Raw genomic sequence first — 26,906 nt, forward strand, 5'->3', positions numbered from 1 at the left:
CGAGTGCGCTAGCACGACTCACTAATCAGGTTATGAGCGTTAAAATGGACTGGTAAGCATGTCACTATTAATGCAAAAATATGTTAATGCCAGATCACAGTGCGTGATACCGTTAACACGTGGAGGTTTCTGGGTAAAAATGCTCCGTAGCGTGGTGAATTATAATCAGTAAGTCAGCTCATGATGGTCCGACATTAACGATGGACTCTTGAAAAGGTGATAGTTTAAGCAGAGGTGGGATTACAGTGAGCAGTGAATGGCATCTCTACCTCAGTCAGAATTAAGGCCTTGTTTTTGTTTCACATAAACTGTCAACAAGTTATTAGCTCCTACAGTCTTTTTTTTGCACGGTGTGCTGGTGATCTCAATGGTTGGTTTGTGTGTAGTATAGGTTGTTTTTTTTACAGTGTGCTGGTGATCTCCGAGCTGGGTTTGTGTGTAGTCTAGGTTGTATTCTGTATAGTGTGCTGGAGCTGTCAGGGCTGGGTTTGTGTGAAGTCTAGGTTGTATTTTGTACAGTGTGCTGGAGTTATCAGTGCTGGGTTTGTGTGTAGTCTAGGTTGTATTTTGTACAGTGTGCTGGAGTTATCAGTGCTGGGTTTGTGTGTAGTCTAGGTTGTATTCTGTACAGTGTGCTGGAGCTGTCAGGGCTGGGTTTGTGTGTAGTCTAGGTTGTATTTTGTACAGTGTGCTGGAGCTGTCAGGGCTGGGTTTGTGTGTAGTCTAGGTTGTATTTTGTACAGTGTGCTGGGTTTGCGTGTAGTCTAGGTTGTATTTTGTACAGTGTGCTGGAGCTGTCAGGGCTGGGTTTGTGTGTAGTCTAGGTTGTATTTTGTACAGTGTGCTGGGTTTGTGTGTAGTCTAGGTTGTATTTTGTACAGTGTGCTGGAGCTGTCAGGGCTGGGTTTGTGTGTAGTCTAGGTTGTATTTTGTACAGTGTGCTGGGTTTGTGTGAAGTCTAGGTTGTATTTTGTACAGTGGGCTGGAGCTGTCAGGGCTGGGTTTGCGTGTAGTCTAGGTTGTATTTTGTACAGTGTGCTGGGTTTGTGTGAAGTCTAGGTTGTATTCTGTACAGTGTGCTGGAGCTGTCAGGGCTGGGTTTGCGTGTAGTCTAGGTTGTATTTTGTACAGTGTGCTGGGTTTGTGTGTAGTCTAGGTTGTATTTTGTACAGTGTGCTGGAGCTGTCAGGGCTGGGTTTGTGTGTAGTCTAGGTTGTATTTTGTACAGTGTGCTGGGTTTGTGTGTAGTCTAGGTTGTATTTTGTACAGTGTGCTGGAGCTGTCAGGGCTGGGTTTGTGTGTAGTCTAGGTTGTATTTTGTACAGTGTGCTGGGTTTGTGTGAAGTCTAGGTTGTATTTTGTACAGTGGGCTGGAGCTGTCAGGGCTGGGTTTGTGTGTAGTCTAGGTTGTATTTTGTACAGTGTGCTGGAGCTGTCAGGGCTGGGTTTGTGTGAAGTCTAGGTTGTATTTTGTACAGTGTGCTGGAGCTGTCAGGGCTGGGTTTGCGTGTAGTCTAGGTTGTATTTTGTACAGTGTGCTGGAGCTGTCAGGGCTGGGTTTGTGTGTAGTCTAGGTTGTATTTTGTACAGTGTGCTGGGTTTGTGTGTAGTCTAGGTTGTATTTTGTACAGTGTGCTGGAGCTGTCAGGGCTGGGTTTGTGTGTAGTCTAGGTTGTATTTTGTACAGTGTGCTGGAGCTGTCAGGGCTGGGTTTGCGTGTAGTCTAGGTCTTTTTGGGAAGACGAGGGGCCAGTATTTCACTTTGCGGTGGACCTGAGTGATCCAGAATGGCCTCCGATGTGCTGGGCAGGCGGCGTCCTCCCCCCGCTTCTGTCTCCCGGATATTTTTAGCTCTGTGGGGGGAAGAAGAGGAACGAGAGCCTTCAGCACGGACTAGCGCAGCCAATCAAGATCCTGCGCACAGACTAGCGTGGCCTCCCAGCCAATCAAGATCCTGCGCACACACGGGGCATTTTAATGGCTTTATCAGAGTCAAGTGCACCCTCGCGTCTGCCCTGGCGGGGGCGAACAGAGGAGGAGACGGGATGTTCTTAACCCCCACTACCCCCCCCCCCCCCCCCCCCCCCCCCCCCCCCCCCCCCTCGGCCGCCGACGTCCCAGGAACATTCTTACCCTGCGGACTATCAAGGCCGGAAAAACATTGTTTTTTATTTTTTAAAAACGTTCTGTTTTATTTTTTGGTTGATTGTAAGTGACGGGCAGTTCAAACAGGCCATCCAAGATGTTGGATATGGGGGTTTGTCTATTTTTATTGTCTAGATTTTTTTTTATAGCCGCAGGTTTGACAGGCCGACCTTGGTGTGTACCCATAAATGTCATATACAGTTCTGACTTATCAACCTATTTTAATGCTTTCTGTTTGGCACCACTCTTTCCATTTGTTAAAAAGAAAATTAGTTTTTTACACAATTGCTGTAGAATGCAATGTGCAGAAATCAATACGGTTTGATCAGAAAAGACAAATTTCGAGAGTGGAGCGTCACTGAAAAGACTGCTGTCAGTGGGAAAGACGACGTAAGCATCGATAATTAATATGAGAGAGAGAGAGAGTCAGAGAGATGCTGATTACGGCTGATTTGATACTTTATTGGTCTGAAAGGAGGTTTGTAGCTGCGCAGCGAGGGCGGTGTATTTTTAAACACAAAGGTTAGGCTGCAGGAGCCAAGCGTGAGTAACAGTTCCAATCAATACAGGGGTTTAAATTCTTTAGAGTGCGTTTTACAGACCTGCTGAGCCCAGTGACTGCAGGGGCCAACCAGCACGTCTGTTTGTGTCAACACTGAGAACTGAGCTGATGAACGAGTGTGTGTGTGTGTGTGTGTGTGTCTCTGTGTATGTGTATATGTCTGTCTGTGTTTTTGTGTGTGTGTTTATGTACGTTGAGTGTGTCTGAGTGGGCGAGTGTCTCTGTGTCTATATGTGTGTGTGTGTGCGTATGTGTGCATGTGTGTGTGTGTGTGTGTTTTAGGAGTACTGCCTATTCCACAGGCGTCACTAAGAGCTGGATAAAATGCTACAGTCTAGTCACCTCAGACCTGTGGAAAGCCACCTGCCTCAGGACCTCCCAGTGACGCAGTACTATTAATGTGACACGATGCAGCGCTGTTACACTCAGCTTAGCTGCCATCTTTACTGCAGGAAAGCAGGCCGTATATAATAACATTACATCAGGTCTCACTTAGCAGAGCTATTTACAGCACAGGAGAAACACAGGAGCTCTGATTACTGATGCAAGGGCCAGTGCGTACGGACGCAGCGTCCTTAATACACTAGTGCAAATTAGCCCAGCTATGGGACACGAGTGTGCTAATTGCATTAAATATTTAACAGGAGAGGAATTATTGTTCTTAATTTGAGCGTGATGGGCTGGGGGGCGTGGACGGGGGTGGGGGTGGTGGGGGGGTGGGGGGCCTCTGGATTCTGGCGACGTTTCTTTTGTGCCGTTCGTTATTTTGTGGAGCTCAGGGGTCGTAATTAGCTCCTAATTAACCCCGCACCTCCGCGGTACCTCTGCGTCTCCGCACCCTGAGATCACCCGACAGGCAGCCGGCCGGCCTGAGGGGCTGTCCGGGACCGCTGCGGTGAACGCGCCTGTCAGTCACAGGCGCGTGGGCGCGGGGAAGGGGGCGGGATCTGCGTTCGCGCGGACTTCCTGGACGGAAAGCTGGTCGGCGAAGCGTAGTGCACTGGGAGTTAGGCGTGTAATTCTGCGGACCGCGCTGATGTTCACACGTTCTCTATCCCTCACCGGGAGGGGGGGTGGGGTGGGTGGCGGGGGGGGGGGGCAGAGGCTGAGCACGACGCTGCACTCTCTGATATTTTTACTGGATGAGTGGAAATGAAAACATAGATGAGGAAGAGGAGGGGGAGGAGGAGGCAGTGCATGAGCTGGGAGATGAAATCAGTCGGAGCTGTGGGACCTGACACACACACACACACTAAGCACATACGCACACACACACACACACACACACTAAGCACATACGCACACACACACACACACACACACACACTAAGCACATACGCACGCACACACACACACACACACACACACTAAGCACATACGCACGCACACACACACACACACACGCACGCCTGCACACACACACACACACACTAAGCACATACGCACACACACACACATACACACGCACGCCTGCACACACACACACACACGCACTGTGATGGAGCTGAGTCCTCATGGGGTACAGGACGGCAGTGAAACTGCCCAGTTGGTGCGCTGTTGCTTTAAGGCTCTCAGAGCCAATGTCACCCACCGTGGAACTTATCTGCGCTCTCCAGAACCGATGGCGAAGGTTTGTGATGAGTGTTGCAGTGTGTGAATGTGGTTTAATTCCATAAATTCACATTTGAATTTCATTACGGTACAAGATGTCATCACCATTGTGCTCTGTGCTGATACGCTCGTGCTTTCTGATCGATGCTGCACCTTCAGCTCTCGTTCTGCTGAAGGTCTCGCAGATTCCTGGCCCAGGGAGCTGTGACTGTGTTTATGAATGCAAATAAAATATATCGTTTGGAGACTCGATAAGCGCCTTAGGATTCTCCATGCCGAAGGTCAAAGGTCGATCGTCATTGATTGTAGGAAAGTGGAATACTCGATGCCTTATGGAGGAGGTAGAATTAATTTTTTATGTGGAGGGTGGGGTCAATGATCCGCTTGTGGCTTGGTGTGTAATCTGTAATGCATTTGGTATTGCACGGTGCCAGGTTTATAAAATACCTGAACACCAAACTTCCTAAGTGATAGTTATGAGTCACAGCACACCTGTACAGATACAGACTGGTTGTGTCACCTTGTACATTTGCAGTCCTGGTGGGGGGGGGGTGAATATCACCCAATTTGATCATATTGGAGAGAGAAACCTGGACTTGTGCCAGTTGAGTTGACATGATCACCCCTCATGGTAAATGGACTGCATTTATATAGAGCTTTTATCCAAAGCACTTTACAATTGATGCCTCACCATTCACCCATTCACACACACACACACTCACACACACACCAACGGTGAAAGGCTGCCATGCAAGGTACCAGTCAGCTCGTTGGGAGCAATTAGGGGTTAGGGGACACTTCGACACGCCCAGGGTGGGGGATCGATCCGGCAACCCTCCTACTGCCAGACAATGCTCTTACCTCCTGAGCCCCTATAGGGGTGACCTTAGGAGTGAGTAGGACGTGAGACCAGGGTGTGCTGTGAGGTGATTGGCTCTTCATTCCCAAATTGTGCCCCATGGAATTATGCACATTAGATATGAATCTAAACCCCTGCAAAGCATCTCTGCCGGGCCAAATCTGAGCAATGTAACAAATACCATTTCTTTGGTTTCTCTAACTTGGTTTATTCATGAAGCAGTAGTCCATGCATATTTCAGGGTGCAGCCCTTTTCTGAATGCGCAGTGATTGGTGGTGACGGTTTCCTCCCGCTGTCAGCATGCTTTGTACTTGATGCGTTCTTCCGAAAACCAGGAATGAGGAACCAGGAAGGGGCGTTCTGTCCCTCTGTTTTACTGTGTGACCTCGGGGTCGTTGTCTTTTCTCTGAAGAATTGATTTCTTTCGCTGAAGGACTGAAGAGCGACGCGTGTGAGGCCTTCTGGGACGGGCGCTTAGCGCCGCTGAGGTCGTACGAGCTGAGTGAGGTACACGCACCGCCCTCATTATAAAACACCATTACGAGCTGAGTGAGGTACACGCACCGCCCTCATTATAAAACACCATTACGAGCTGAGTGAGGTACACGCACGGCCCTCATTATAAAACACCATTACGAGCTGAGTGAGGTACACGCACCGCCCTCATTATAAAACACCATTACGAGCTGAGTGAGGTACACGCACCGCCCTCATTATAAAACACCATTACGAGCTGAGTGAGGTACACGCACCGCCCTCATTATAAAACACCATTACGAGCTGAGTGAGGTACACGCACCGCCCTCATTATAAAACACCATTACGAGCTGAGTGAGGTACACGCACCGCCCTCATTATAAAACACCACCCTCACGTCCTCATCGCCGCGTTGTTCCACAAGCACAGCGGTCTTCCCTGTGCTGCATACGCACAGTCCTCAGGGCTGTCACTCCTGTGCTCCATACGCACAGTCCTCAGAGCTGTCACGCCTGTGCCCCTGTGCTCCATACGCACAGTCCTCAGGGCTGTCACGCCTGTGCCCCTGTGCTCCATATGCACAGTCCTCAGGGCTGTGACCCCTGTGCTCCATACGCACAGTCCTCAGGGCTGTGCCCCTGTGCTCCATACGCACAGTCCTCAGGGCTGTGCCCCTGTGCTCCATATGCACAGTCCTCAGGGCTGTCACGTCTGTGCTGCATACGCACAACCCCTGTGTTCCATACGCACAGTCCTCAGGGCTGTGACCCCTGTGCTCCATACGCACAGTCCTCAGGGCTGTGCCCCTGTGTTCCATACGCACAGTCCTCAGGGCTGTGCCCCTGTGCTCCATATGCACAGTCCTCAGGGCTGTGACCCCTGTGCTGCATACGCACAGTCCTCAGGGCTGTGACCCCTGTGCTCCATACGCACAGTCCTCAGGGCTGTGACCCCTGTGCTCCATACGCACAGTCCTCAGGGCTGTGCCCCTGTGCTCCATATGCACAGTCCTCAGGGCTGTCACGCCTGTGCTGCATACGCACAACCCATGTGTTCCATACGCACAGTCCTCAGGGCTGTGACCCCTGTGCTCCATACGCACAGTCCTCAGGGCTGTGCCCCTGTGTTCCATACGCACAGTCCTCAGGGCTGTGACCCCTGTGCTCCATACGCACAGTCCTCACGCCTGTGCCCCTGTGCTCCATACGCACAGTCCTCAGGGCTGTCACGCCTGTGCCCCTGTGCTCCATATGCACAGTCCTCAGGGCTGTCACGCCTGTGCTCCTGTGCTCCATATGCACAGTCCTCAGGGCTGTCGCGCCTGTGCCCCTGTGCTCCATATGCACAGTCCTCAGGGCTGTCACGCCTGTGCTGCATACACAGTCCTCAGGCCTAAGTAACACTGCTGCCTGAGTCTGAGCACCCCAGCCTGGGAGACTGATCACCCTGTGCAGGCTGGGCCAAGGTTAGAGCCTCACCTGTGTCACCTGTGTCACCTGTGAAACCAGTCACCTGTGTTATCAATCACCTGTGTCACCTGCTTCACTATTCATATTTGTTACCTGTCACCTGTGTTACTTGTGTCACCAACCACCTGTGTCATGGCTCATCTGTGTTGCCTGTGTCACCTGTGCCCAGGTGTCCACAGTGTGAGTTGTGCAGTGCAGGGATTCTCAGGTCACAGTATGTATTACACAGATAGTATACTTAAGAGATATTGTCCTGCAGTACTGGTTAATTTCAGAAATTGTGTGCTTCAGCTGTAGTGTACTAAAATAAATTTAACAGAATTTAGTACACCCCAAGTGCAATTATATCAACTTTAATTATATTTAATGAATGTGTGCTGAAGTATACTGTTTTTCCACTTGACTGTTCTAACATGTAATTGCAGTGAAATATTGAAAAGGGGAAAAAAAACAGGGGGAAAAAATGGTGACTATAAATATATCCTTACATTTATCTGGCTCTCGCAAAACTTTCCACCAAAACCATCCCCAGATTTAATTGACTAAATAAATGTTCTCTCCCTCTCCACCTTTGCTAATGTGTGGTGAGCGTTTCTGGCTGCAAAATGGCTGCCGTGCATCACCCAGGTGGGTGCTACACATTGGTGGTGGTGGGTGAGGTGAGTTCCCCTTCATCACTGTAAAGCACTTTGAGCGTTCGGAGAAGTGCTGTGTGAATGTAAGGGTATATATAAAGCGGTCGGGGGAGAATTGCCTGCTGTCTGTCTGAATGTAAGGGTATATATAAAGCGGTCGGGGGAGATTTGCCTGCTGTCTGTCTGAATGCTAACTGCAGTGCGCTAATCTTCCGGGCCAAACCTACACCCGTAGTTAGGAGCTGTAAACAGATGAGAAAGGAAGCTGTTGTCTCTCTTAACCTTTTGGGAGGGAAGGCTAATTGCGCGAGCGGCTTCCCTGCGCTTTTGGGGCGAGCGAAGCTCTGTACGGGTCAGTCTCCCCGCTCATGTTCCTGGCCCCGGGTCTCCCCCCCCCTTCCCCCTTCCTCAGTCCTGTCTCCGCAGCGCTGCTAATTACCCCCTGACTCACTGGATTCGGAGGGCTGGAAATGCATTATTCAGCGGCTGCGTCAGGGAGCAGATCCTCAGAAATAAAGGGCTGTGATTGACAGGCCTGGTTATCGCTGCGCGAGGCTTTTGTTGTTATCGTTGTTATTATTTTTATTTTTGTTTTGAGCATTGTAATGAGGTTTCTTTGTGGTTCATTTGCAACGGCACTTGCAGTCCTCCATCAGAGCTCTGTGCCGTGCTGTTAATATAAGATGTTGTATAAGAGCCTGGATCTAGCCTACGGAGAGGGGGGGGGGGACACTCAAAATTTCACATTAGAAAAACAACCTCAGACTTAACTGAAACATTTCACTGAACCCTGAAGGAGAACATTGAACAAGGCTTATCAAAAATTGTTTTTTATTTTTTTAAATTTATTTTATGAAATTGGGCTGGTTCGTGGTGTGAAAATAAAGGAAAAAATGAAGGAAAGATTTCTGGTCGAATCAGGTCACCATTAGCATGCAGCAGAGATGCTGAAATTCAAAAGAAGATTTGATTCTCCCTCATAACTCTGTTCCTGTGATGTTGGAGCACCGGGCCCAATCAGAAGAGACCGACAGAGATCGTCTCCACGCCTCCAAACCCGTCTCTGCTAACAGCCCTCTGAAAATTAATTTAACACTTTTATTTATTTATTTATTTATTTATTACGCTTGCGAAAATTGCTGCTGTTTCCAGAGATGTCCCCAGGGGAGGGAGAGAGTCCAGGAGGATATGAAATGAGTCACAACTAGGAATGCATGATAATATGGAGGGGGGGGGGGGGGAAAGGCTGGGGGGGGGTCATGCCAATACCAGACCGTGGGGCCCATCCATGCACTAGAACAGTGCCCTAACAGATACCAGACCATGGAGTCCATCCATGCACTAGAACAGTGCCCTAACAGATACCAGACCATGGAGTCCATCCATGCACTAGAACAGTGCCCTAACAGATACCAGACCATGGAGTCCATCCATGCACTAGAACAGTGCCCTAACAGATACCAGACCATGGAGTCCATCCATGCACTAGAACAGTGCCCTAACAGATACCAGACCATGGAGTCCATCCATGCACTAGAACAGAGCCTTAACAGATACCAGACCACGGAGTCCATCCATGCACTAGAACAGAGCCTTAACAGATACCAGACCATGGAGTCCATCCATGCACTAGAACAGAGCCTTAACAGATACCAGACCATAGAGCACATCCATGCACTAGAACAGAGCCTTAACAGATACCAGACCATAGAGCACATCCATCCACTAGAACAGAGCCTTAACAGATACCAGACCATAGAGCACATCCACGTACTAGAACAGAGCCTTAACAGATACCAGACCATGGAGTCCATCCATGCACTAGAACAGTGCCTTAACAGATACCAGATCATAGAGTCCATCCATGCACTAGAACAGTGCCTTAACAGATACCAGACCATAGAGTCCATCCATGTACTAGAACAGTGTCTTAACAGATACCAGACCATAGAGCACATCCACGTACTAGAACAGAGCCTTAACAGATACCAGATCATAGAGTCCATCCATGCACTAGAACAGTGCCTTAACAGATACCAGATCATAGAGTCCATCCATGCACTAGAACAGAGCCTTAACAGATACCAGACCATGGAGTCCATCCATGCACTAGAACAGAGCCTTAACAGATACCAGACCATGGGGCCCATCCATGCAGAAGAATATTGAAATACAGCCAGGCTAGACCAGACTAGAGACTGGACTCCTAGATCATCAGTATCAGAAAGATAATTTAGTAAAAGAAATCCAAATACAACATCCTATTACATTTTTTATCCGCTCTGTGAGCGCTTGCCGCTCGTTTTTTTTTGTTTTTTTTCTTTTGCTGTGCTTTTTCTTCATTTCCTTTTTCATAATAGAGAGATAAGAGCAACACGCACCTCCCGCTGTTTCATGAATGTTAAATCAAGCCCCCGGGGGGGATGGGGGGGGGGGGGGAGGCATGCTTCCAACATCATAACATAAAGAGCGGCGTGTCTGCGTTCTGTTCTCGCCTCCGTTTGAAGTAGCATTTCAATTATTTCTCTCTCTCTCTCTCTCTCTCTCTCTCTTCTTACAGCCTCACAGAGGCCTGACAGCGGGGACCGGCGTTAAAGGTACGGTCTCTCTGCTCCTCGTAAAATCACAGGAAATGGCTTCATTTTCAGACGCAGGCGCCGCTCTGGGAGCGATCAGCCGGAGCGATCAGCCGGAGCGATCAGCCACAGCGTCGCGCTCGTTCCCCGGCTGAATTCTCTCTGCGGCGGCCGGCCGGAAAGCTGTCCTGCAGTACGGCCGAGAGACGGAGCCCAGCTGGTTTTTTAAAAAATGGACTCCAGGTCCAGGAAATCGCTCACGCCATCATTGTCGGCGTCCTGCCCTTCGGTGTGTGTGGAGATGGCTCCCGGTGCAATGACATCGACCGCCAGCGTCCCCTGGCTCTTTAAACCGACCAACCACGCGGGAGGGGGGTCTATGAGCGCTGATACTAGCACTGTTCAGTCATTGGCTCGTTCGCACCGCTGCTTGTCTGGGTTAGATCTGGGGGACGTCGACTTTCCTGGTGTAAAGGAACAGTAGAATGGAGTGTAGCAGAAATGCCATAAGGGATTGATCACAGCAGATAAAATCGGTTAGGCATGTTACAGTTGAGGTGATAGCTAACAGGAATAATAGAAGACCGAATGGTTTCGTTCAATACAGTGCAGTCTGGAGGAGCCGGGTGATGGATCTGGAGCTCCAGGCTGCGTCAAGGCATGGGCAGGGCAGGAACAGGGCTGAAGCGATCCACAGCCAATCAAGTCTTGTTCTGCTTGTGGTTGATATACTCAGTCTGTCCGATTCCCTGGCCGTCTGAGAATGGTGGTGCTGTTCTTTGCCTCGGTGATAGATGGCTGGTTGCCCCTTCTCTTCCTGAACTTTGTCTGACAAAGGCCTGCCAGGTCAGTTTTCGCAAGGAAACCAAAATCGTGACCTCATTGGCTTACTCTGATCCTTGCTGTCACGGGTACTGAAGTAAAGCACGTTTTATGGATTTTTTATTTCTTTTTTTGATGGCGATGAGGGCAAGTGAGTGTCATCACAGGAGAAAGGCCGAGCTCTTTTCCCCCAGAATCTTCTGGAATCCACTCTGTCCCAGGAACAGAGGGAGAGACGAGGAGAGGAGAGAAGCGGGGGAGGAGAGAGGAGGGAAGTGGGGGAGGAGAGAGGAGGGAAGCGGGGGAGGAGAGAGGAGGGAAGCGGGGGGGGGCCTACGTCCTTCTCCTCGGCTCGGTGTGGCTGTGGTCCTCGTCTGGGCCGCCGGCTCAGCTCAGACACCGCACTCACAGCCGCCTGCAGTCTCCCCTCTCAGCTCTGAGCCAACAGCACAGCTCAGACACCGCACTCACAGCTGCCTGCAGTCTCCCCTCTCAGCTCTGAGCCAACAGCACAGCTCAGACATGCACTCACAGCCGCCTGCAGTCCCCCCTCTCAGCGGCAGATTGCCGTCTCTTCCTCTCTCTTCTGAAGAGATTGGTTTTGGCACTGCATTCCTGAAGGGTTATACAACCCAGCCCCCCCCATCCCCCCTGCTCTCACCCCCCCCCCTCCCCACCCCCACGCCCTTTCGTTTTGCTCAGATACTGTTCGTGTAATTTAAATGAAGGAAGTACAAATAGGGATCATTTTATTATTCATTTCAGGGTGTCATAGAAATAAGAAACAAGGGTCTCGGGCTAATTAGAGTAAAATGGAATTTAATTTACCTTATTGGTCCCCGTTTGTGAATTCATCAGAAGGTTACAGAAGGTCAGGAGTGGTGGAGCTCTGCGAGCTGCTCCTGCCTCCGCGGTCTCAGAGGCATTGAGTAGCTTTCGCTGTTTTTCGCTGTGACTCAGAGACGGTGTTTCCAGCCCTTAATGGCTTCTTCCGTCAGGGCTGTAATATCGGACTGCGATCCGGGGACCTTCACCTCAAACGCCATTTGTGTCTCTCTAGAGCGAAACCACGTTTCCCTTGAAATCGTCTACCTTGCCAAACAGACCCAAATAAAAATGATAAACATTTTGCGGTACTGTTTGTTCTGTAGATACTGCAGAGCAGTCCACAGAGCGAGGTAAAGGTTGCCGGTGTTTTGTTTTGGCATTGTTCAGTCTCTCTGCTTCTGTCCAACGAGGCGGATTTCCAAGCCCTGCTCTCAGCACAGCTGGGGTCTTTCGCAGGAGAACTCCAGGATCCAGAAGCTTCTGAACTCGCCGTACATCAGAAGGGTTCCTGATCTGAATGTTGAGTTGTGGGTATTGTAGTTTTTTTTGTAAAGGCTGTGAGTTCTCGGGGGGGGGGAGGGAGGTAACGGACGGCCTCTCGGTTACGCTCTCTCCTGCACATGTGCGGACATTTTAACGTGTCGGGGACGAGAGCGGCCTAAACTCGACCCGACCCGGCGAGCAAGCGAGGCCTGGTGACATCACGCGGGCGAGCGAGGCCTGGTGACATCACGCGGGCGAGCGAGGCCTGGTGACATCACGCGGGCGAGCGGATCGAGCCGAAACGGACTCGTCGTTCGCTGCTCTCCTGTCAGCGTCCAGCGGACGCCGGCCTTGCGCCCCCGGGCCACTGAAATGCTGCGAAATGTCAGACGATGTCGTCTGACTCACCCTAAATCACGAGACGCAGCGTCGTGTGAACGTTCGTTCTGGCTGCTCGGGGGGCGTCTGACAGACAGCGCGGCGATGTTCCACGTGTGTCGAACAGACGCGTTCATGCTCAGAATACTGAAAAACTGTTCCGAGTTATCGTGAGATTTCAGACTAGCAGCCATCGTGTGTCATGGCTGTCTGTCTGAGGTTTGTTATCTCTGTTGTTACTTTGAGTTTTAAGTGTAAAGAAAACCCCTCTGTTTCTGACGGGTTCTTACATCCCTTTGAAGCCTTGATTTAAAAAAAAAAAAATTTAAAAAAAAGAACAAACCTTTGGGGATGTGAGTAAACAAAGAAAAGCGTATTTTTTTGGCCTAAATCTGAGGCGTTAATTTATGCGGCTGAGAATGACCTGATTTCTGCACCTTTTTATTATTTTCAAAGGTATGCAAATTCCCACGGAACACTCCGAATCACAGCAGCCAATGGAAGCTCCGGAATGTCTCCCATCCCACGCTTTGAATCCAGATGAAGTTCTGAGGTCACAGCTACTTGTGTAACTTCAGTCACAACTCTGCAGTGCTGGAGATGTTTTTTTTCTGGCTGAATCTTTGATTGAAATGATTTATGGGAAATTGATGTGAAATTAACGGCGTCTGAACTTCAAGGTGGGACAAGCTGCTCAGGTAGCCGAGTATGGTAATGAACCACAGCTGCATTTACCTACAGCGGGGGGGCGGGATGGGGGTGGAGGTGAGAGAGAGAGAGGGAGAAGAGAGAGAGAGAGGGGAGGGAGAGAGACAGAGGGAGTGGAGAGTGAAGAGTGAGAGACGGAGTGAGAGAGAGAGAGACGGAGAGAGAGAGAGAGGGGAGAGAGTGTGCGCGAGGGGGAAGAGAGAGAGACAGGGGAGGGAGAGAGATGGAAGGAGTGGAGAGTAAAGAGTGAGAGGAAGAGAAGGAGTGGGGGAGGACAGAGAGAGAGTGGGAACAGCAGAAGACTCAGTCTGCCCTCTTCCTGCAACTCTATCGATCTGATCGATGTAAATCCTCAGGCTACTATGCGTGCGAATACAACACATGCACACGCTAACACACACACACACACACACACACACACACACTCGCATACACACACCTACACACCCACACACACACACACACACACACACACACACACACCTACACCTAAAAACTCTCACACACACACACACACACACACACGCTCACGCTCACACACACACACACACACACACACACACCTACACCTAAAAACTCACACACACACACACACACACACCTACACACCCACACACACACACACACACACACACACACACCTAAAAACTCACACACGCTAACACACACACCTACACACCCACACACACACACACACACACACACACACCTAAAAACTCACACACACACACACACACACACACACACACACACACACACACACACACACACACACACACACACACTCGCATACACACACCTACACACACACACACACACACTCGCATACACACACCTACACACCCACACACGCTCACGCTCACACACACACACACACACACACACACACACACACACACCTACACCTAAAAACTCACACACACACACACACCATACACACACACTCACACACACACACACTCGCATACACACACCTACACACCCACACACCTACACCTAAAAACTCACACACACACACTCACACACACACACACACACCTACACACCCACCCACACACACACACACACACACACACACACACCTACACCTAAAAACTCACACACACACACACACACACCATACACACACACACACCATACACACACACACACACACCATACACACACACTCACCTACACACACTCACACTCAAACACACATCTACAGGGCGTGCTGAGCACAGGGTCCTTGCAGTGCCGGTGTAACGTCTAATTAAATTCCACTTCGCCGTGCCGCGTCTGGGAATTGAGTTAGCTCCTGAATAATCCAGATGAATCCGTGCGTCAGTGTAATAGCCTGTGATTAGATTGCTGGTTCTCCCCTTGCACTCCTGTCCTGCGTGTGTTTTATTTAGATCCCCCCCCCCCTCCCCCTCCCCCAGTATGTAAATATTCTGCCTCTTACCCTGGGGCTGTTAGCACTAACCTCGTTACTCCCCCCCACTCGGGTACGAGAGACGGGGGGGAACCCCAGAACTTCTCCCCAGTCCGGTTTTTAAAATAAATCTGAGCAGCGGAGTTCAGGCGTGGATTATTCACACAGCCACATTACTGGGGTCTGTCCCGGCTGTTAATGTCCTCCTCCCGTTAAAGGGGGGGGGTGGGGGGGGGTGTTAAAGGTTGAGTAGGAGAGAGATCTGAGGCACTGCACTGCATAGCAATGTGAGACCAGTTAATGAGACCGGGCTGTGAAACGGGACTGGGCGGTCAGGGTGCTGCAGCGAATAGCGCTGTCACCTTCACAGCAAGAAGCTCCCGAAGTGTGTGGTGTGTGTGTGTGTGTGTGTGTGTCCTCCCCGTGTTCGTGTGGGTTTCCTCCGGGCACTCCGGGCACTCCTGCCCAACCCCCCCGCTCCCTCCCCCTCCACACACAGTCCAGACACATGCAGGTGAGGCTAATTGGAGACCCTGTAGGTGTGTGAGTAATGGTGTGCGGGCCCTGCTGTGGACTGGCGATTTGTCAAGGGTGTATTCCTGCCTCTCGCCCAGTGCATGCTGGGATGGGCTCCAGACCCCCCTGTGACCCTGATCAGGCATAAGCAGGTTAGATAATGGATGGATGGGTGGTGAACCAACCTCGTCCTGTAACCGAAGTGATCATGGGTTCAGTTCCCAGTTTAGCTGAATTAGCTCAGCCACTATCAAGAAAATTAGTCATCCTCAAATGAGCTAATTAACTTGCTTCAGCTGAATTACTTCAGTAAGTATCTAACCTGTATAAATGAATGTAAAACATATAAAATAAAAAAAAGCCTGCGGTTGCCGGTTCAAGTCCCAGGTGGGCTGCTGCTGTGGAATCCCAGAGCAGCGATGCTTAGTCTGGATTTTATTCACTGTGTGCTCAGCTGTATAGCTGGATAGCAGCTGATTAATTGTGCTTGCCAAATGTCTAAATAAAAATGCAATGGCTGATTTATACTCGCTGAACTCTGGCAGGACAAAGCCAATCGTCTCTCTCCACTGCACACAGTACCTGCTGCTGACGTAAACCAAGCCCAGACGCGGGGTTCATCATTTAAAAATAACAATGTATTTACAAATTATTTTTAAAAGCTCTACTGTGTAGGGCCCTCTGACTTGCTGGCGCACAGATAGTGTAGCAGTGCTGCTGAGCAGAAAACACTGCTGGCTGAGTTATGTTGGTTTCAGGGAGGGGGGAAAAAAGCACTTTAAATTCCATCACTTTGCAAAGCAGCCATTGTAAAGGAATGCAGTTCTCCAGAGGTTGCGCTTGATCACATTTAAACGTTGGCGCATTTTTTTGGCAGTTTCTTTTACGCGAGTAACTCTTAGCATCTCAAGGCAGTATTCGACGGGGGGTGGGGGGGGGGGGAGGGGGGGGTCCTCTGTCTGGCTCAGGGTGGGGGGGGGGGGGGGGGGTCCTCTGTCTGGCTCAGGGGGGGGGGGTTTAATGACCCACACGGTCAATCAGTCAGTTTTCACGCTGATCATTGAACGGCAGCTAGGTGGCGGTCTTGAGTCGACGGTTATGGAAGTTAGGGTGGGTGCTGGGGGACGATGGTCATGGGTTGTTATCTGTTCCCGCCCCCCCTTCCTGAGCCCCTCCTGCCCTGCCCCCCTGCCCACCCCCCCATCCCGCTGTGCGCTCAGGGGGGGGTTTATTTCCTGCGGATCGCCCGCTCGTACCCGAGTGAAGGCTGAGCCTGCGGGAGGTTCTGCTCGGTGCTGGGAGGGTGTTTGCAGGAAGTGGACTCATCGTTCTTCAGTATAAAGGGTACCCAGCATGGGAGTGGTATAAAAAAAATCTGACTGTGCGTTATTGAGGTGTGCGAACTCACTGGTGTGCTTCCCCTGCTTGGTGTCAGTGTTTGTGTTCTTGTTCCTGCAGTTCTGAAGTGCTGTATGTATATTTGCTTTCCTGTAGACAACTGGCAATGTTTTTGTCTTGTTCTACATAAGAACGTATGCCGAACAGATAAAAAATAGCTCCTTTGAAGAATCAAGCTTACGTTTGTCTCCTGGTAGATATACCTATGGTTCAGTGACACTAGAGAAAAGACAGCTCTCTGTGCCTGTCGGTTATTCCAGCTTTTCATTGAAAGAAAGGTTTTGAGTGTTTTTGAAAATGGGTGTTAAAATGATGTAATCCTGGCTGCTGGGCTGCATGGTTTTAAGGAAGCCATTTTAAAATCATTAGGGAGCCATTGACTGGAGGTGTGAGGGACACTATTGTGTTTTTTGATTTTATTATTATTCTTTTATAGATTTTTATAGCTTTACCCAAATTGCCTGGTCATTTTTTTCTTTACAAAACTTGGCACATTGATAGGGTGTTCCTCAAAACAGCGATTGTGTGATTTTGGCCTTGATTGGCCACTTGGTGGTTCTACAGAGTACGGTTGAAAATGCAAACTTTGACAGGCCATAATGTCCCATCACAGGACACACACATCATTCGCTCACACACTCACATACCTAGGGGCAATTTCGAGTCTCCAATTAACCTAACCTGCATGTCTTTGGACTGTGGGAGGATAACCGGAGTACCCAGAGGAAAGCCACACAGACACAGGAACAGCATTCAAACTCCACTCTGGGCTGGGACCTTCTTGCTGTGAGGCAGCAGCACTAGCCCACTGCACCACCATGCCGCCACGAAACCAAATGTTGACATCTGAAATCAGCAATAAATTCAGTACTTACACGTGTTAGCACTGGCAGTTGGGTGTTTTGTGGCTTTGAGTGCTTGGACCCCTTAATCACTGCTTGCAGCTATATACGTATTGCGTTTACATGTGCGCAGGAGGGGGCCGTGCTTTTGCGTGATGAATGTGGTGCCGGTGGGACATGCTTGGGCTGAGACACGCTCAGTTTCATGTTTTAAACACTGCAGCTTGATGAGCTGCCAGATCATTTGAGCTGCTTCCATTAAATCCACCGAGCGCTCGAAGCCAATGAATCTGCACTGATGCCAGGCTTCATACAATATGCTGGATTTATAGATTTAGGCATTCTTGTGATTTTTATTGGGTCATAATTTGAGATCTAGATAGACCTGTTCTGTGAGCAAAATTGAGAAGGGGTAGCCAAATTGTTATGGAGGAAGTTTTTTTTTTTGCGGTTTTTATGCTAACGTAATAAACAGTGGCAGTAGAAGACCGCGTGGATAAGTGTTTAGGACAGCCTGTCCTTCACTCAGTGCATCAGTGGCTCTGTTAATATTTTTAGGATCAACATGACCGTCGGATGAATTGCATAATTCTGTGGCTGCTGTGGAGATGAACGCATCCCCGCTAGCAGTCGGTTTGGTCTGTGCCAGCGCGGGGTGGGTCAGGTGCTGCGGGGAAGTGAGGGAGCTGGCCTGTGAAAATAACCCTGCTGAACCGCCCCGGTGCAGATGCTGAGGGGGTAATAAACAAGCCCCGCTGCTCTCTGATACCCCCCTGCCCCCCCCCCCCCCTCCACCCCCACCCCAGACTCTGTTTAGTCAACAGGGACATGCAGGCTGGATTCAAGCTGCTCATTAAAACGACAGCTTACCAGCCGCCTGAGCCAACTGGCACGGTCATACTGTTCCTGGATCAACTGCCTCTCTCTCCCTCCATCTCTCCGTCCTTCTCTCTCCCTCCTTCTCTCTCCCTCCTGCATTCTCTCTCTCCCTCCATCTCTCCATCCTTCTCTCTCCCTCCATCTCTCCCTCCTCTCTCCTCCCTGCTCTCTCCCTCTCTCTCCCTCGTCTCTCCCTCCTCTCTCCTTCCTGCTCTCTCTCCCTCTCCTTCCCGCTCTCTCTCCCGCTCTCTCTCCCTCCATCTCTCCCTCCTCTCTCCTTCCTGCTCTCTCTCCCTCTCCTTCTCTCTCCTTCCTGCATTCTCTCCCCTCTCTCCTTCCCGCTCTCTCCCTCCACCTCCACCTCCTTCTCTCTCTCTCTTTCTCACATTCGTGAGTCCATCCTTTCTCTCATGCAGCAGATAAAGGGATTGGGTTGCAGCCCTTAAACACGACAGCGAAAATCACACAGATTATTGCGAGTCTTTCTTTTAACTCATAAAAGTGAATCTCAAATGTGCAAACTTGCCTTTTTAGTTTGTGAAGAGGACAAATAGCTAAATCTGATTAATTACAAAAACTACAAATCTTGAATATCTCTCAGATCTCATGCTCATATTCTAAGTAGTGTAGTTCTTCCTGAGTGTGAAATGCATGCTTTAATATGATACTGTTTGTGGAAGAATGACTGACATGTGAGCTGTAGAGAAAGCTCCACTCATATTTATGTTTACATTTGTGAGTGTTTTCCTCACTGAAGGGATTATCAGGAGGCTTTTGGCTGCACTTACAGGCCTTTCAGTATCCGGCCCTTCAATAAATTATTCATTGATTATGTTTGAGCAGATCTTGGTGAGCTACGGTTCATCTCGCTGGCAGTGTTTAAGAGTGTTTTAATAAGACTCGAGACTGTGTCTCGCTGGCCGTGTTTAAGAGTGTTTTAATAAGACTCGAGACCGTGTCTTGCTGGCCGTGTTTAAGAGTGTTTTAATAAGACTCGAGACTGTGTCTCGCTGGCAGTGTTTAAGAGTGTTTTAATAAGACTCGAGACTGTGTCTCGCTGGCAGTGTTTAAGAGTGTTTTAATAAGACTCGAGACCGTGTCTTGCTGGCCGTGTTTAAGAGTGTTTTAATAAGACTCGAGACCGTGTCTTGCTGGCAGTGTTTAAGAGTGTTTTAATAAGACTCGAGACTGTGTCTTGCTGGCAGTGTTTAAGAGTGTTTTAATAAGACTCGAGACTGTGTCTTGCTGGCAGTGTTTAAGAGTGTTTTAATAAGACTCGAGACCGTGTCTTGCTGGCCGTGTTTAAGAGTGTTTTAATAAGACTCGAGACCGTGTCTTGCTGGCAGTGTTTAAGAGTGTTTTAATAAGACTCGAGACTGTGTCTTGCTGGCAGTGTTTAAGAGTGTTTTAATAAGACTCGAGACTGTGTCTTGCTGGCAGTGTTTAAGAGTGTTTTAATAAGACTCGAGACTGTGTCTTGCTGGCCGTGTTTAAGAGTGTTTTAATAAGACTCGAGACTGTGTCTTGCTGGCCGTGTTTAAGAGTGTTTTAATAAGACTCGAGACCGTGTCTCGCTGGCAGTGTTTAAGAGTGTTTTAATAAGACTCGAGACCGTGTCTGGCTGGCAGTGTTTAAGAGTGTTTTAATAAGACTCGAGACCGTGTCTCGCTGGCAGTGTTTAAGAGTGTTTTAATAAGACTCGAGACCGTGTCTTGCTGGCCGTGTTTAAGAGTGTTTTAGTAAGACTCGAGACTGTGTCTCGCTGGCAGTGTTTAAGAGTGTTTTAATAAGACTCGAGACTGTGTCTTGCTGGCAGTGTTTAAGAGTGTTTTAATAAGACTCGAGACCGTGTCTTGCTGGCAGTGTTTAAGAGTGTTTTAATAAGACTCGAGACTGTGTCTTGCTGGCAGTGTTTAGGAGTGTTTTAATAAGACTCGAGACTGTGTCTTGCTGGCAGTGTTTGAGAGTGTTTTAATAAGACTCGAGACTGTGTCTTGCTGGCAGTGTTTAAGAGTGTTTTAATAAGACTCGAGACTGTGACTCGCTGGCAGTGTTTGAGAGTGTTTTAATAAGACTCGAGACTGTGTCTTGCTGGCAGTGTTTGAGAGTGTTTTAATAAGACTCGAGACTGTGTCTTGCTGGCAGTGTTTAAGAGTGTTTTAATAAGACTCGAGACTGTGTCTTGCTGGCAGTGTTTAAGAGTGTTTTAATAAGACTCGAGACTGTGTCTTGCTGGCAGTGTTTAAGAGTGTTTTAATAAGACTCGAGACTGTGTCTTGCTGGCAGTGTTTAAGAGTGTTTTAATAAGACTCGAGACTGTGTCTTGCTGGCAGTGTTTAAGAGTGTTTTAATAAGACTCGAGACTGTGTCTTGCTGGCAGTGTTTAAGAGTGTTTTAATAAGACTCGAGACTGTGTCTTGCTGGCAGTGTTTAAGAGTGTTTTAATAAGACTCGAGACTGTGTCTTGCTGGCAGTGTTTAAGAGTGTTTTAATAAGACTCGAGACTGTGTCTTGCTGGCAGTGTTTAAGAGTGTTTTAATAAGACTCGAGACTGTGTCTTGCTGGCAGTGTTTAAGAGTGTTTTAATAAGACTCGAGACTGTGTCTTGCTGGCAGTGTTTAAGAGTGTTTTAATAAGACTCGAGACTGTGTCTTGCTGGCAGTGTTTAAGAGTGTTTTAATAAGACTCGAGACTGTGTCTTGCTGGCAGTGTTTAAGAGTGTTTTAATAAGACTCGAGACTGTGTCTTGCTGGCCGTGTTTAAGAGTGTTTTAGTAAGACTCGAGACTGTGTCTTGCTGGCCGTGTTTAAGAGTGTTTTAATAAGACTCGAGACTGTGTCTTGCTGGCAGTGTTTAAGAGTGTTTTAGTAAGACTCGAGACTGTGTCTTGCTGGCAGTGTTTAAGAGTGTTTTAATAAGACTCGAGACTGTGTCTCGCTGGCAGTGTTTAAGAGTGTTTTAATAAGACTCGAGACCGTGTCTTGCTGGCAGTGTTTAAGAGTGTTTTAATAAGACTCGAGACTGTGTCTTGCTGGCAGTGTTTAAGAGTGTTTTAATAAGACTCGAGACTGTGTCTTGCTGGCAGTGTTTAAGAGTGTTTTAATAAGACTCGAGACTGTGTCTGGCTGGCCGTGTTTAAGAGTGTTTTAATAAGACTCGAGACTGCGTCTGGCTGGCAGTGTGTAAGAGTGTTTTAATAAGACTCGAGACTGTGTCTCGCTGGCAGAGTTTAAGAGTGTTTTAGTAAGACTCGAGACTGTGTCTTGCTGGCAGTGTTTAAGAGTGTTTTAATAAGACTCGAGACCGTGTCTTGCTGGCAGTGTTTAAGAGTGTTTTAATAAGACTCGAGACCGTGTCTTGCTGGCCGTGTTTAAGAGTGTTTTAATAAGACTCGAGACTGTGTCTCGCTGGCAGAGTTTAAGAGTGTTTTAATAAGACTCGAGACCGTGTCTGGCTGCACATTTCCTCCCCGTTCCTCTTATCTGCCCCGTCAGTGGGCTGTCAGTGATGGATGTGCTTCCTGTTGAATTTCTCCAGCGCAGTTAAACGTTGGCGCATTTGGCGGAGTTCAGTCCGATTCGCTCGCTCAGTTTTTGAAGCGAGCGTCCGTGTGACTGATTCTGAGATTGGGTGTTTTTTTTGTTTTTTTTTGTGTGTTCGCAATTCTGGAGCCTTGAATATCCCCACTTGACCGGAACGTTGCCTCGCCCTACATCACCGCCCCCCCCCCCCCTTTTTCGGATGTTGTGCCGTCATCCTGAAACGTGGCCTGTATGACATCACCGGCTGTGTGATGTCATCGGCTGTGCTGCCGAGGAGCCTTCTGACCTCACTTCCTGCTCTTTCTGTCGGTGGCGCACAGCTTCCCTCCAGTTCTGGTGCAGTGTTCCATTGAAGCAGCCGCAGGGTGCTGGTGTGGCTGGGCTTGTGTAGTGTAACGGGTAAGGAGTTTCTTTTGTAACCCGAAGGTCGCAGGTTCGATTCCCGGGAAGGACACTGCCATTGTACCCTTGAGCAAGGTGCTTAACCTGCATTGCCTCAGTATTATATCCAGCTGTATAAATGCAATGGAGAACGTAGTGAAAGTCGCTCTGGATAAGAGCGTCTGCTAAATGCCTGTAATGTATTGTAATGTAATGTAATAGCTTGTGACTTGTGACGATTCTCAGATGAGGCATTTCTCTTGTTCTCTTAGGCAAGATACTTAACCTGATTTGCTTCAGTAAATATCCGCCATACAAATGGATTGTATGTAAACAAGTGTACATATTTATATATATATAAGCTGTGTAATTGCTGTTGCTCTGGCTAATAGCATCTGGTAAATGCCTGAAATGTAAAAATATAAAGTGCATCTCACATCAGGCGAGGAGAACATTAGCATTTTCAAAAGAGCTGTTCTTAGAAATGAAAGGGAGAGTATCACTGTGCTTTAAAAAAAAAAAAAAGAAGGAGAGAGAGAGAGAGGGAAAATGAAGAGCTTTGGCCGCTCTCGTTAATTAAGGGCTGAGCGGGGGCTTGGCACCCCCCAGCTCAGATCTTTCCAGGTTCCCTGAAGTGTCGAGTCGATCAGGTGATTCTGCAGACAAGGTGAACCCTCTCTCTCTCTTTTTTTATCGGCCTTCTAACGTCTGGACACTGGGGGTCACATCCATTACATCCATTAGCTTTAATTTATGGCCGTCACGGCGGCCCAGTGGAAAGCGTCCGTCTGGAGGCGGAGCAGCGCGCGGCCGTCCCCTGGCTGTCCGGCCGCTGTCCGTGGTGCTGAAACGCTGCCGCTGCTGTTTGGGCATCGTGTTGAGTTTTTAACAGCAGCCCAGGTGTTGGGCGTTGAGCAGCGCACTGGCGTGTCACATGTGCGCATACGTCGAGTAGCACCACGGCTCAGCTGTAATGGAAAAAAAAAAACTGGGTCACTCCCCCTGTGCGGGGGGATAAACGGGTCGCGGAGATCTCTGTGTGCAATAACTGGCAACCCATGCGGGAAGGGGCCTGTGATTCGGTACCCTGCTGAGTGTAGTTGGTACTGGCAACCCGTACGCGAATAATTTCTCCGGCCATCTTTGTCCCCTGAGCAGATGGGCTCCATCAGCGACCCTGAGCTGCAGTGTTCCTGATTAACAGTCTCCACAAGTCGGCTTTTTACCTTTTGTCTCGAGTCTCAATGTACTCTCTCCCCCCCCCCTTAACCCCCCCACCCCACCCAAACCCCACCCCCTCCCCAGCCCAGAGCTATTTTTGGACCTGCTTTTTTTCTAACAGGTGTTTCTTTCCAGAGCTGCAAGCACTGATGATTTCATTTCCCAAATCTCTTCTCTCTCGTTAACTTTGTAGACAGGAATTAAACATTTATCCAGTAAAAAAGCTACATTTTTTTTTACTTATAAAAAATAAATAAAGCAAACATTACCATGGGTCAGACCACCAATTTTATCCATTCATCCATTCCATTCATATTGCAGAAGTGTCCAAGCTCATACATTATCTAAATTACATAACACAGCCAATGTAAAAATAATACTGCATTAAGCCTCATTATATTCCTGTAAGAAAAAGGGAGTAGTTGTATTGAGTAACCAGGACCAGAACTCTGTGCCTTTCAGAGGGAAGATAATCAACAGTCACAGAGCTATGACACAGCTGCCTGTCTCTCTCTCTCTCTTTCTCTCTCTCTCTCTCTCTCTATCTTTTTTCACTTGCTGTCTCTCCCCCTCTCCCTCTCTCTCCCCCTACCTCTCGCTTCCTTTCTCTCTCTCCCCCCTCTCCATCTCCCACTCTCTCCCCATCCCTCCCTCCCTCTCTCTGTCTCTGTCTTTTTTCTCTCTCTGTCTCTCTCCCCCCTCTCCATCTCCCACTCTCTCCCCATCCCTCCCTCTCTCTCTGTCTCTATCTTTTTTCTCTCTCTGTCTCTCTCCCCCTTTCCCTCTCCTTCTCTCCCCTTCCCTCTCTCTCTTCCTCTCTGTCTCTCTCCCCATCTCCCTCTCCCTCTCTCTCCCCCCTCTCTCCTTCTGCCTCTCTCTCTCCCTGTCTCTCTCTGTCTCTCTTTTTTCTCTCTTTTCCTCCATCTCCCTCTCTCTCCCCCTCCCTCCTTCTCTCTCTCCCTCCCTGTCTCTCTCTGCCTCTCTATCTTTTTTCTCTCTCCCTCCCTCTCTCTCTCTCCCCTCTCCCTCCCTCTCTCTCCTCTCGCACTGCCTGCATGTACTAATAATACTGTAATAATATACCTTTCTTACAGGAATATAATGAGGCTTAACGCAGTATTATTTTTATTATATTGGCTGTGTTATGCAATGTAGATAATGTATGAGCTTGGACACTTCTGCATCTCTCTGAAAATACTAATGGATGGAATGAGTGGTCTGGCCCTTGGCAATGTTTGTTTTATTTTGTATCCAGTAAAAATGTGGATTTGTACTGGATAAATGTTTAATTCCTGTCTATGCAGTCACAGCCTGTGGATTGCGTTATGTGGATTGGTAATGTGTGCTGCAGTACAGCGGCCCCTGGTGGCCGCTTGTAGAATAGGTGCCTTGGTTTCTGAAAAGCGTGTCCTGGTCTTGTGCATTAGGCATTATATAAAGCAACACTAATGCACTGAGCGGAGAGTGCGGGCGTAGAGTTCACTGGGCATGCCTTCACCTAAAGAGAACGGACAGGCTATTAAGCTATTTTGCATCGTCCTGAATGCTTTAGAGAAGCTTTTCTAAATTAGTCGGTTAAATTAGATTGCTGAAACAATCTCTGCTGAATTAGAGAATAAAGTATTGCCTCGTGGTGTAAACACAGCTTTTAAAATGTGAGGCTTTTCTCTGTCTGTCACAGTAGAACGTGGAAGTGGGTGGGCTTGCCAGTGCACGTGCAGTTCTTCTGGTATGCAGTAGGGGTCGCCGTGTTCCCAGGCCACAAGCACGTTTCTGTTCTCGGAAGGTTATTTCTCTGTGTAACAGTAGTGCAGAGATGGTGGTGTGGTGTAAAGCCGTGATACTCATGTTGTAGTACGTTATTTTAATGGACCAGGTCTTTATAAAGACTGGGCCAGGGAAGAGCTTTATCTATGTATATTTTTATGTCACATTAAACAAATTTATACACTGGTTTATTAACAGAAAATTTAAAAAAAAATTTTTGATGTCAAGCCTGAATTTACTGTATTTGATTTATTCAAAAGTAAGTTTATGCAATAGACAACATGGTACTACTGCTATTAATTTGTTTGTTCTTTTACTTTACTTTACCTATTTCAGTTTATTTTTACAGGGACAGTGCACATTAATGAACATTTCTGTGGATGTGCCAGTGTAGCCAGCATGGGTAATTTTCAACTGTAGTCCCTGTGCAGGTACATTAAAAACAACAAATACAAAATACAAATACGTTAAAACAAAGATTGTTTTGCATAAAACAGACAGCACATATGTTGGGATTTTACAGAGCATGGTCACACATCTGGTTGTCTTTTAACCGCTCTTTCAGGTAAGTTGTGAATGAACGATATGTGATGACTGTGATGACTGTCCAAAAGCAGTCCTCCTCATTGGAATTATACAATCCCCCTTGACAACAGATCTAGTTGATCTGTTCTTGGCTGAAGTCACAATTCAACAGAGTAGTCTGCTGTCATATTGTCTCTAAATCAGGGACTGCTTAGCAGGCTGTATTTGTTCCTGGATTCCATGCTAACTTCCTGTCTTAATTCCATTAGCTCCGTGTGATCTGACCTTTAGATACGTTTCTTGGTAAGCGCGTGTATGGCAGCTGGAGGCGTGTGTGTGTGTGTGTGTGTGTGTGTATGTGTTTACCGGTGTGGGTGGCGTGGCGGTGATCTTATCTAATAGGGAACTGCTCCTGGTGTTTGGAGTTAATTGAGCCGTAGTTCCTAATGGAAATCAACACCTGTACACCCGCCGGCCCACCCAGAATGCAATGGGCCATCGCTCCTGTAAATTGCACCGCTGCAAAATTGATTTTCGTTTAGTTATTCATTATAGAGCCGGTCGGTACACACGGAAGTGCCCGAAACTGCCTTTCGTATGCATTTTTATACATTTATGCTGGAGTAGAGCATCGCAAAGAAGAAAAAAATTCAGTTTTTGTTGAATGTGACGTTTGTTTCTTGCTGGGCTGTCCCAGGTGTTCATCATCGTTCTTTTCATCCTCATCCTCATACTCATCCTCAGCCTCAGTCTCAGTTCAGCCGCCTGCCTACTGTCTGTGGAAACTGCTTATTTTCAGCCAGCAAAGTCTGTTTTTACCTGAAGGTGTGTCTGACACCCCCCCCCGTGCTGTTTGTACTCTATTTC

The 26,906-nt window shown here is 48.4% G+C and overlaps 1 protein-coding gene across 4 annotated transcripts in view; it reads left to right on the plus strand.

Annotated features, from left to right (window-relative positions):
* The window catches only part of LOC118207422 (rap1 GTPase-activating protein 1-like), a 119,438-nt gene that overhangs the window by 22,317 nt on the left and 70,215 nt on the right, over positions 1–26,906 (plus strand). For 2 of the 4 annotated variants that reach the window (XM_035380968.1, XM_035380974.1), the window contains exon 2: positions 10,320–10,356. The exons of 1 other annotated variant lie outside the window; for it this stretch is intronic. The gene's annotated coding sequence lies outside the window, so the exon portion shown is untranslated. Of the gene's footprint in view, positions 1–5,611; positions 5,686–10,319; positions 10,357–26,906 lie in introns of all 4 variants that reach the window. One more of the 4 variants, XM_035380969.1, reaches the window with a different exon arrangement.

The sequence above is a fragment of the Anguilla anguilla genome, chromosome 11, assembly GCF_013347855.1.
Source record: "Anguilla anguilla isolate fAngAng1 chromosome 11, fAngAng1.pri, whole genome shotgun sequence".
Lineage (NCBI taxonomy): Eukaryota > Metazoa > Chordata > Actinopteri > Anguilliformes > Anguillidae > Anguilla > Anguilla anguilla.